Consider the following 10,518-nt stretch of genomic DNA (forward strand, 5'->3'; position numbering starts at 1 on the left):
GGTTTAAGGGGAAACACTATTTTTAAAAGTTCAAAGGATAGGATTCAGCATCATTTTAAAAACTCTTCAAGCAGCCACACTGAACTGAAGTGGATGTGGGCTTAGGGCCACTGCTGCTCACATGAGTGAGGAAGTGCTCTTTCCCAAAATTGCTCATAGAATAACTAGGTGGACATCTCAGAGGATGGCTTAGTACGGAAGTTAGCAGAGAGAAAGTAATAAACTTGTTATGTTGATCATTATAAAATGTTAAACATTTTTCTTTTGCCTTATACCTTGAGAAGATTTAATTAGTGCTATTCAAATAAATTGTTTAAAACATTATCAGTAATCTTTATAGAGATATAATCAACAGGGAAAGCTTTGCAATCACTTAACTACTCTATTCTCTAATTTCTGCCTGCAAAAGAGCTAGTATCCAGGTCAAAAACCAAAGGTATAAAAAGAAGAAAAGTTAAGAAAAGTAGGAAAAAATAGAAAAGAAAGGGGGGGGGGTGTTTGTATTTTTGTTCTTTAAAAAATTACTAATTTTTAAATTTTTAAAATAGATATCTGCCCAGGCTATTAATAATGAACTGCTCCTTTAACACTATGTTAAAGCATCCTGGCACTCTCATTCACGTGCTTTAACAAAAATCTAACCTAGTTGCTGTCACCGCTAGTGTCTGGAATCCCCTGCTTCACTGATATAAGCCTTAGGTTTGTAGTTTAAAAAACACCAAATAACCAAACACATCCTAATCGTGGATGTCTCCTTGCATCTGTTTGTTTACCAGTCAGTCCCTGTAGGCTTGGAATCTGCCCAGCCCAGAGCTGGGGTTTGGGGTCCGGCGGGGAGCAGGCAGGTATAGTCCTTGCCCTGTGCTGACTGGAGGAGACAGGCAAACTAACCAAGTTCGAAGGCAGCCAGGTAGTGGGGCTGAGATGCCAGGGAGAGAGCCGTAGGCTGAGCTGGAGGGTTGTGAGGGGCACTGTCCCAGGTGGCAGGACCGGGTCCTAGACAGAGGACACTGGAGCAAACAGAGGGACTCACAGTTTTCTCGAGTGGTCATCTTGGGCTCTTTAGGATTGTATGCATGGTCAACTCCAGCGGAGTCCTGGTGACAGACACAGGAGTGAGCTTCTAGCAGAGATGGTCTTCTGAGTAGGACCAAGGAGCTGAGGGGATCCTAACTCTCTCACTTCATGGCCACCTTGGAGGTTCAGATTCTAGTACAGCATCAGGGTCGCCTGATGCCAGGGCAAGAGGTAGTGGGGAGTGTGTAGGTTCCACCACCCCCAGCCCCTCAAACCCTCCCAAGGGCTGAGACGGTCATTAATGCCTTGGATATCCCTGAAACCCGGGCTCGCTATATAAGCCAGGTCCCAGTGCAGAATGAAAATGTGGGCTCCTTAAAGAGCCTTCAAAGAGTCTAAAATATAAAGCATTTTCCATTCTCTGGCAGTTTTTCTCTAACTTGTCATGGTGTTTTTTAATTTGCTATTTAACATCATTTTAGATAAAGGAATATAAAAAATTTAGATGATTAACATTACTTTTTCATTCTTTGTATTGTGCAATGTCAGTTTAGTATGCAAAACATAAAAGCATCTAACTCAGGTATGGAACCACTGGAATTACCCAGTTCATATTTCATAACTTGTACATAGATGCCAGGACTGGAAACACTGCACAAAAGAAACTTACCTGGTTTTATTTCACTCTCCCTATGTACTAAACTTATCTTCAGTTTACAGACAAGTCAGGACTGACTAGAAAAGGAACCATGGGCACCATTTTCCCCTTTCCCTCTGTGTCATCATTTTTAGAGGAAATTGTTGCCTAACACAAGGAAGTAACACAACTCAGGACACATAGGGTTCCTTGGTGGTTTGTTTTTTAGGACACCATAGGCTTGTTTCTCTCAGAGTGAGTTCTGGTTCAGATGGGGAGCCTATCTTCCCCAGGGAGTCAGCCCCCACCCCAGCTAGTGACCTGTACTCAACTCAAATATGTCCACTGGGATTTATTTCTGGGTGGTATTTAACCAGAAGTAGAAATATGGGCAGTTCTATATCAATTTTGTTTAGTAATATCTGAGAAGGGATTCCCTGGTAGCTTAGCTAGTAAAGAATCCACCTGCAATGCAGGAAACCCCGGTTCGATTCTTGGGTCAGGAAGATCCCCTGGAGAAGGGATAGGCTACCCACTCCAGTATTCTTGGGCTTCCCTGATGGCTCAGGCAGTAAAGAATCCACCTGCGATGCAGAAAACCTGGGTTTGATCTGAAAGACCTCCGTGGAGTATCTTTCCCACAAGGGAGACCCTTCCCAGGGAACAGCGAGACCATTCACGTTCGGATGCAAACAGCAAGAGGTTTATTCAGATACACAGGTACCTGGGGCGACAAAGTCTCTCTGTGGACTTGCGCGCCCAACGGCTGGAGCAGGGGGTTTTTATGGGGTCGGGATGCAGAAAGCGCGGGTACAGAAGCGAGAAGCTTGGTTACAGGGTTTTCATTGGTTGGTTTAAAAGAAAACCAAATATGGCGGGGACAGGTTCCAGGATACATAAGCACCTATTTCTGTTCAAAAGATCAAGCTGGCAGAAGCTCATTGGCCAGTTTATACATGCACGGAAGCTCATTGGCCAGCTTATACGCGCGCGGTTTTTAGGGGGGGGGGTTTCCCTCTTTTACTGATTGGCTCGACTTTTGGCGCCGGCGGGACTTTTCTTGGGAGGAGTTTCTTAATTCTTGGCGCCGGCGGGATCTTCTTAGGGAGGAGTCTGTGACTCGAGTTTGTGTGTCGCAATCCCCTCCTCCCTCTAGGGGCTTTTTGAGACCTGGCCCAAGATAGTCAAATTATGGATCTCTCAGATCCCTGGGTTGGGAAGATTCCCTGGAGGAGAGCATGTCAACCCACTCCAGTATTCTTGCCTGGAAAAAGAGAGGAGCCTGGAGGGCTGAGGTCCATTGGATCATAAAGAGTCTGACACCACTGAGTGACTAAGCACAGCACAGCATTCAAAAAGACATAACAGTTGTTACTAAACTGAGGACTGGGGGCATTGTTGGAATGAATTTGCCTTTTGGAGATCTCTTCTGAGCAATAAACCCGGCTTAGACTCAACATTAGAGGAGTTCCTGTCTGGGCTACCCTGTTGTACGCTAAGTAATCAAACAGTCACAACTGTGTTGAAGGCTCGTAGAAGACTAAAACATAGCACTGTCTTACAGGATTCCCCCAAAGAATGTGAATCCAGCAGGGAAGTGTTTGGCAAAGCACCTTCAGTGACGTCTCATCCTGGCCCTTCCCCCGCCTGCCGGGTTTCTGGTTACTTCTTCTGTGGGCCTTTGTCCTGCAGCCACTGTCCTGCTGAGAGATGTGGGCCAGCTCACCAGTCTTCTGCTTTTCCCGTCCCCCGTGGGCCATCAGGGGGCCCAGACCTGTGCCTGGATGGCTATGGACAGGGACCTGCCACATGTCTTATTTACAGGTTCTGGGCCAGCTCGAGATTCCCAAATCAGACTGTGGTTGACTCAGTTTCTGAAACTGTCAGGTCAGGGCTTCCCTTTAGGAGAGGCTGCACACAGCAGGCAGTGGGCCTGCTAGGAGGGGGTCTCCCTGAAACACACAGACGGTGGCCTCTTAAAGTGCACGTCCCCCTCTGGGAGCGCATGGTCTCAATGGCATCCCCTGCCCTCCCCCATGGTTCTGTCGGTGTTGATGGGGGCGCCTATCATGTTGGCCCTCATTCCTTCCCCAGTGAAGTTTAGCATCATTTTCCATCAGCAGGTAGACTTGATGATTTCAGAGCATCTCTTTTTAGACTGCTAACTTCTTTCTATCGTTGCTCAGTCATGTTCTCAATTCACATACTTTCAGAAATGGCCCCTCTTCCTAAAGCTGTAACCATTCTGTTTCCTTGCCTCGCCCCTGGGACCTCTGTTCTCTCTCCTCAGAAGACCTTTACGTCCCTCCATTTGTCTTCACACACTTGAGAGAAGTGTAGAAAGGGGAGGCAGACGGTGCCGGGTGGTGCGGGGCCAGTGACACATTTGTCAACATGGTCTGTGCTCTGCCATGCGCCAGGCACTGTCCTAGCTGCTGAGAAAAGGAATACGAATAAATATTCCGAGTGAGGGCACAGCATCTGCTCAGGACCGTGCTCCGAGAGAATGCATCACATTTGAGGCCCACAGATGCTTCCGTCCAGCAGATTGCAGGACAGACACACACACACACACACATTCACTTGCACGCACACGCATGCACACACACATCTGGAAGGACAGAGGTGATAAAGGCGTTGCAGGGGTAACAGGAGGGGCTCTGAAAAGACCTGAGGGTCTGGTCTGCGGCAGGGGAAGATGGGGTGCCTGCTAGATGTGAGGGTGTGGAGGGTGACGGGAAGAGGATCAAGGCCAGACCGACCGCCTGGAGCATCCCCTTTGAAGGGTAGATTTGGGAGGAGTGGGGGACTGAGAGAGATGGGTGGAGGAAATGGAGAGAACAGTTTCCCAGGAGAGCAAGGAGGAGGGGAGTGAAGGGTCACCTATGCAGGCGGGCAAGCAGAATCCATATCCCTGAAGGGTTCAGCCTCGGCACCAAGGCCCCAGCCTTCACCTGGAGAACTGGAAGAAACGAACCTAGAGCTGAATCGCGTCAGGAAAGAGAAACACATGCCAGATAATAGCAGCACCGCTAGGAGAGGAGACGCTCCTGGCCGGGGTCAGAGTGCCCAGGATGGAGCATGCTTGGGGTGAGGGGTCACAGTCCACCGGTGGGGGGTGAGGGGGGAGGGGGGGAGGCATGCATAGTGTTTTTCTAGTCCACCTGCTGAGCTGCCGGAAGGCAAAGTAGAGCTGCAATAGGGACTTCAGCTGCTTGACATCCACTCCCAAGTACCTTCTGCTAAGGGCAGCAAGCATTTGATAAATTTATTTCTGTCTGGCTGCACTGGGTCTTCATTGCTACACAGGCTTAGTTGTGGTGCGCTGGCTTCTCATGGCAGTGGCTTCTCTTGTTGCAGAACATGAGCTCTAGGATGTGTGGGCTTAAAAATAGTTGGGGCACATGGGCTTAGCTGCTCAATGGCAACTGGAGTCTTCCCAGACCAGGGATCAAACCCGAGTCCCCTGCATTGGCAGGTGGATTCTTCACCACTGGACCACCAGGGAAGTCCGCATTTGATAAACTGCTGGCAGCACACCCTCTTTCAGAAGACAGAGGAAGCAGACACTGGGAGCTGTGTCTTAGATGCTTTCATTGCTCAGCATCAGTGAAAGGCTGACTTGGATGTTGCAGGAAGTAATGGTTTGTCCGAGAGTTTGTATAAGAATAACAGAACAAACCACAAGCAGACTTGTGCTCTGACACCTTGGAAGCACATTTCAAAAGGCAGAGATCAGGTGAGGAAATGGCATGTTTCCAGGAATGGCTTGAGGCTGTGGAGGGGGAAAAGAAATGAGATTTGGTATTTTACTAGAAAATGAAAACTTTCTCTGAGAAAGAAAAAGGGGACTTGGGGTAGAGGGAGCCCCCACTGTAGCCACATGGTGTGGGTTCTGCGGAGCCTCCGTTCTGAGAGTCAGTGAACCCCATCCCACCTGTCCACCAGCTTTTTCATCTGGGAGCTGGCAGAAGTGTCTTAGCGTATGAATGACTCAAAGCACTGAGAACACAATAAGAAAAAAGAAAGAATTGGCCTCTGCCAGTAAGATACATCCTCCGAGGCCACATACATCGGGTTGTGGAACAAATTTACAACAGTGATCTCAGAACCAGGAGAATTGTTTTTTTCAGAAGTCATGTAAATTAAGGATGCACCCAAAACTGAAAAGAGGAAACTGTTTTCCTCATTTTCAGACAGGATTAAAGGATGAATTGGGGCACATTGCATAGTCCCTTGTGCGTGTATGCCTCCAGAAAAGGATGAGTCTACATAGAATGAAGTATCCCAAACACACCCATGATATTTGATAAGATAACTCATTTCAGAAGTTAGAGAAAGCTTGTAAATATACATCTTAATTTTGGTTAAACACAAGGTAAAGTATCATAACTGTCTGGCCAATGGGAGAGGGTTCAGGCCTATAGAAGCTGGGCGACTTTGCTGTGGCTAAATATAAATGCAGTCGTTTGTGGCCACCGACCAACCGGAGCCTTAGTGACTGGTCCCATGTGGGCCAAGGCTTTGCTCAAGTCTGCTTCCATCCAGCAATTTTCACAAAGGTCTAGAACACCTGTTTATCAAAGTAAATACCATTTTTAAGGGAAACTGAGAGGGTGAACTCAGAGAAGGCAATGGCACCCCACTCCAGTACTCTTGCCTGGAAAGTCCCATGGATGGAGGAGCCTGGTAGGCTGCAGTCCATGGGGTCGCTAAGAGTCGGACACGACTGAGCGACTTCACTTTCACTTTTCACTTTCATGCATTGGAGAAGGACATGGCAACCCACTCCAGTGTTCTTGCCTGGAGAATCCCAGGGATGGGGGAGCCTGGTGGGCTGCTGTCTATGGGGTCGCACAGAGTCGGACACGACTGAAGCGACTTAGCAGCAGCAGCAGCAGCAGAGAGGGTGAACTAACTTGATCCAAGGCAACATCAGAAATGAGGATCATCTCAACAGATGAGTCTACCAAAACTCAAACCATCCAGATGAGACCAAGAGGGGAGTCCAAAAAGCCACACCCTTGGGCTTAGCTGGGTTCCTAGAGGCCAAGGGTGACTCCGTGGGGCCACAGGTGGTGTCTGCAACCCGAGTATCATGACTGAGCACAGATTTGAGATCCAGGAAATGAGGGTAAGACTCCATCAGGAGAAACAGGCATGGTCCCTGCGCCCTTACACTCTTGGCTCACATGGCAAATAGGGGTGTCACTCTGGGACCACATCATAAGAGCCCAGCCAATCCAGAGCAGGTTCACAGAAGCCAGTCCATACAGCTCAGGGAGCAAAACCAAGGAGGAGTGGTCTCAGGAGCGTGGGGGGTCAAAGAGGTGCAAGGGCTACAGAACGGGGAGCAGTGAACAGAGGCAGCCGGAAGCGGATTTTAGATCAATGTTGGAGCAAACATGCAAAACCCAAGAGCCCGAAAACCAGCCACTTGCAACTGAATCCAGCCCCTCAGATGGACTTCCTTTGACGCCTCCAGTGTCACTCGTAAAAATTGAGTTTGTCAGGCAGGTTGAGAAGTTGGGAGATTGTGCATTTTACAAAGTCTAGATTTCTGATTTTTCTTAAAGAATCAAAACCTCTGACCCCACAGGGCCTCCTCTGCTGTTGGCAGCAATCAGGCTCCTAACCAGCTGGCTGCCTGTCCCCCTGTTCACCACAGACCCCTGGACCATGTCTCCCTGACACTGAGACCCAGAGCCCCATTTGCCCCCCTCCTGGGGAGATAGACAGTCAGAAGGCCACATGGGTGAAACAGAGCCTGGTCCTAAGTGAGAGCCCAGTAAGTGTCACCATCGTCTTTATCATGAGAGCCTGGTTGGTGTTCAGTCGCTCAGTCGTGTCTGGCTCTTTGTGGCCCCATGGACTGCAGCACGCCAGGCCTCCTTGTCCTTCACCATCTCCCGGAGTTTGCCCAAACTCATGTCCATTGAGTTGATGATGCCATCCAACCACCTCACCCTCTGTTGTCCCCTTCTCCTCCTGCCTTCAATCTTTCCCAGCATCAGGGTCTTTTCTAATGAGTCAGCTCTTCACATCAAGTGGCCGAAGTATTGGAGCTTTAGGTTCAGCATCAGTCCTTCCAGTGAATATTCAGGGTTGATTTCCTTTAGGATTGACTGGTTTGATCTCCTGGCAGTCCAAGGGACTTAAGAGTCTTCTCCAGCACCACGGTTCAAAAGCATCAATTCTTGGTAACTCAGCCTTCCTCATGGTCCAGTTCTTACATCCGTACATGACTGCTGGGAAAACTAGCTGTGACTAGACAGATCTTTGTTGGCAAAGTGATATCTCTGTGTTTTAATACACAGTCTAGGTTTGACGTAGCTTTTCTACCAAGGAGCAAGTGTCTTTGAATTTCATGACTGCAGTCACCATCTGCAGTGTGAGCCTGGCCCTGTAAATACCAGTGTTTCAGATCTCTGTTGTGAAATGTGGAAGCGCCGATCCATGGAATCAGGTCTCAGAAGTACTTTTCACTGCCAGAGGTGCTCAGATGAAGGCTGGAGACCACTCCTCCCTTCTGTGTAGAAGGTCCACCTCCCCTCACCCCCTGTGAAAGCTTGGTACCCAAGAAGGGGGCCGGCACTACCTCCATCCCTGTATACCAACCAGGAACCAAGCCTGTGGGAGGCACATGGTGGTGCCAAGGGGGACCTTCAAGGAAGGAGAAGAAGACACCACGTTGCTGTTTTTGATGCAGATTCATGACCCATCATAGTTAGACAGAAGCACATCCCTCCACGAAAAGCTAGTGTGACGCTAACAATGTGCACAGAAGCCAGGCTGACACCTTGCTTCGTGAAACAGCACTAGCAGTGCCCTTTCTCCTCACTTCCCACTCGGATCCATGGCTGCGCCACCCTATCTCATCCCAACCTTCACAGGGGGTGTTCTTCCTCACTGGGGGTGTGGGGACACCCCCAGGATTCCCCCCGGGTCACGCCCATTCTCCCCACCAATGGTTGGCTATCTGCTGTGACCCAGGGGCCTCCCATTCCACAGCTGTCTGTGCTACCAGCCAGACCGGCCATCTCCAGCCTCTTCTGTCTCCTAACTGACTAGAAGCTGTCCATTCCTCCTAGGACTTTATAGACATGCATATGTGTGAAGGGAGAGCCAGAGAGAAGAGATTCATTCAGTTTTTTTAAGAAAATGTTTTGGAAAACAAGACAAAAATGACTCATATTTTATAAAACAGCATTTCTTTTTCAAAATTGAAAATCTTCATTTTCCAAGAAATAGAGCTCTACAAATGTAGTATATATCTCTGTACAGAAAGACACACTTTAAGTCCTTTCCCATTTTTGAGTGTTTACCATGCAGCTGAATCCCCCAACATAATGTTTTGTGCATATTGCTTTTCTATCACTTTGTAAATAATAACGCTTGCATCACCACTGCAAAAAGTTATTGAAGGACATTTAGGTGGAAATCTCAACAATTAGAATGGTGACTTTATATTTAATTTTTTAAAATTTATTTATGTTTTTATGTATTTATTTTTGGCTTCGCTGCGTCTCCGTTACTGCATGTGGGCTTTCTCTAGTTGCTGCAAGTAGGGGCTATTCTTCCTCACGTCACCTGGGCTTCTCATAGCAGTGGCTTCTCTTATTGAGGAGCACAGGCTCTAGGGCATACAGGCTTTGGTAGCTGCAGCTCAAGGGCTCTAGAACATGGGCTTACTAGGATATCCAGTGGGTTTAGTTGCTTCGAGACTTGTGGGATCTTTCCCGGTCAGGCATCGTCGAACCCATGTCCGCTGCACTGGCAGATGGATTCTTATCCACTGGTTTTTAATTAATAGAAGTGTATTGAGAGCCATGAAAAGTAAGAGATGGCTTTTTAGTCATCCCCTATTCTTAGAGCTGTTAATAGTTAGAGAGATGGATTCGAACAGCGTTCAGGTTACAGAAGCGCAGCCAGGAAGGAGGTGGGGAGGTGAAGCGGTAAAAGCCAGAATCCACGGGAGTGGTGTGGTCCTTCAGTCTGAGACCTCAAGTGACACTCGCCTCATAGTCTGTTTCTAAATCCTAGAGACATGGTCGTATAGGGTTGTCATTTTCATTCGTAACTGTATGTAAATTTCATACCGCCAGTAACTCGCCATAGGGAAGTCCTGGCTGCCCAGCTCCTGCCACCGGCCAGTCTGCACGGGCAAGGCTGTCAGCTGAAGTCACTTGTTGGGGAGTTCACAAACTCTGGTTACAGCTGCGCATGTCGGTAGCCTTAAGGGAAGTGTAATCAGCCGGAGAGATTAATTTGCATCTCAATTAGAAGAGAGCTGGGAGGAAGCTCTGGGGTCTGGTGCTGGAAGATTGTGGAAGAAATCTCCCCAGGCACAAAAGCCTCCGCTGCCTCCTCCAGCCCAGCGGAGGACACTGTCTGAGGTTGCGTTTCCATAGGGACCAGCAGCATGCTGGGCCCCGGAAGAATCTCGGTTTGCACCGTAATCATTCGGTCATGATGGCACAAATTCCACTGTTGTTCCCCAATACAGATTGCTGTTAGAAAGATGCTAGAAAAAGTGGAGACGGTCATCCTGTCAAGAGCAGGCAAGAGGGTATTGGCTGAACCTTCCCACCTTTGTCCATAGCGCTACTAGGATTTCTAGGCATTTAACATCTACGAATGTCGGAATATTCAAAGAGCGAAAGGTCATTCCATAAAGGACGCATTTCTTTCGAGTTCAGGTGGTTACTTTGGGAATGGCACAGCTTCACAGGGAGCCATTATTCCTGATTCTACCACACTCTTCAGCAGTAGGCAAACAAGAGGATGAATTTTAAGATGCAGGCGAGGAAGAAATATGGACTCTACTGGCCATGGAGCATGGAAAAACTTCTGGCCATTACACG

General features: G+C 48.3%; 1 protein-coding gene across 10 annotated transcripts in view; it reads left to right on the top strand.

Moving 5' to 3' along the window:
* RALGAPA2 (Ral GTPase activating protein catalytic subunit alpha 2) overlaps nucleotides 1-10,518 on the top strand; it is a 270,104-nt gene that overhangs the window by 193,670 nt on the left and 65,916 nt on the right. The gene's annotated exons all lie outside the window — the stretch shown is intronic.

Source organism: Moschus berezovskii, chromosome 15, assembly GCF_049115385.1.
Source record: "Moschus berezovskii isolate FMDL1 chromosome 15, NW_MosBer_1.0, whole genome shotgun sequence".
Classification (NCBI taxonomy): Eukaryota; Metazoa; Chordata; class Mammalia; order Artiodactyla; family Moschidae; genus Moschus; species Moschus berezovskii.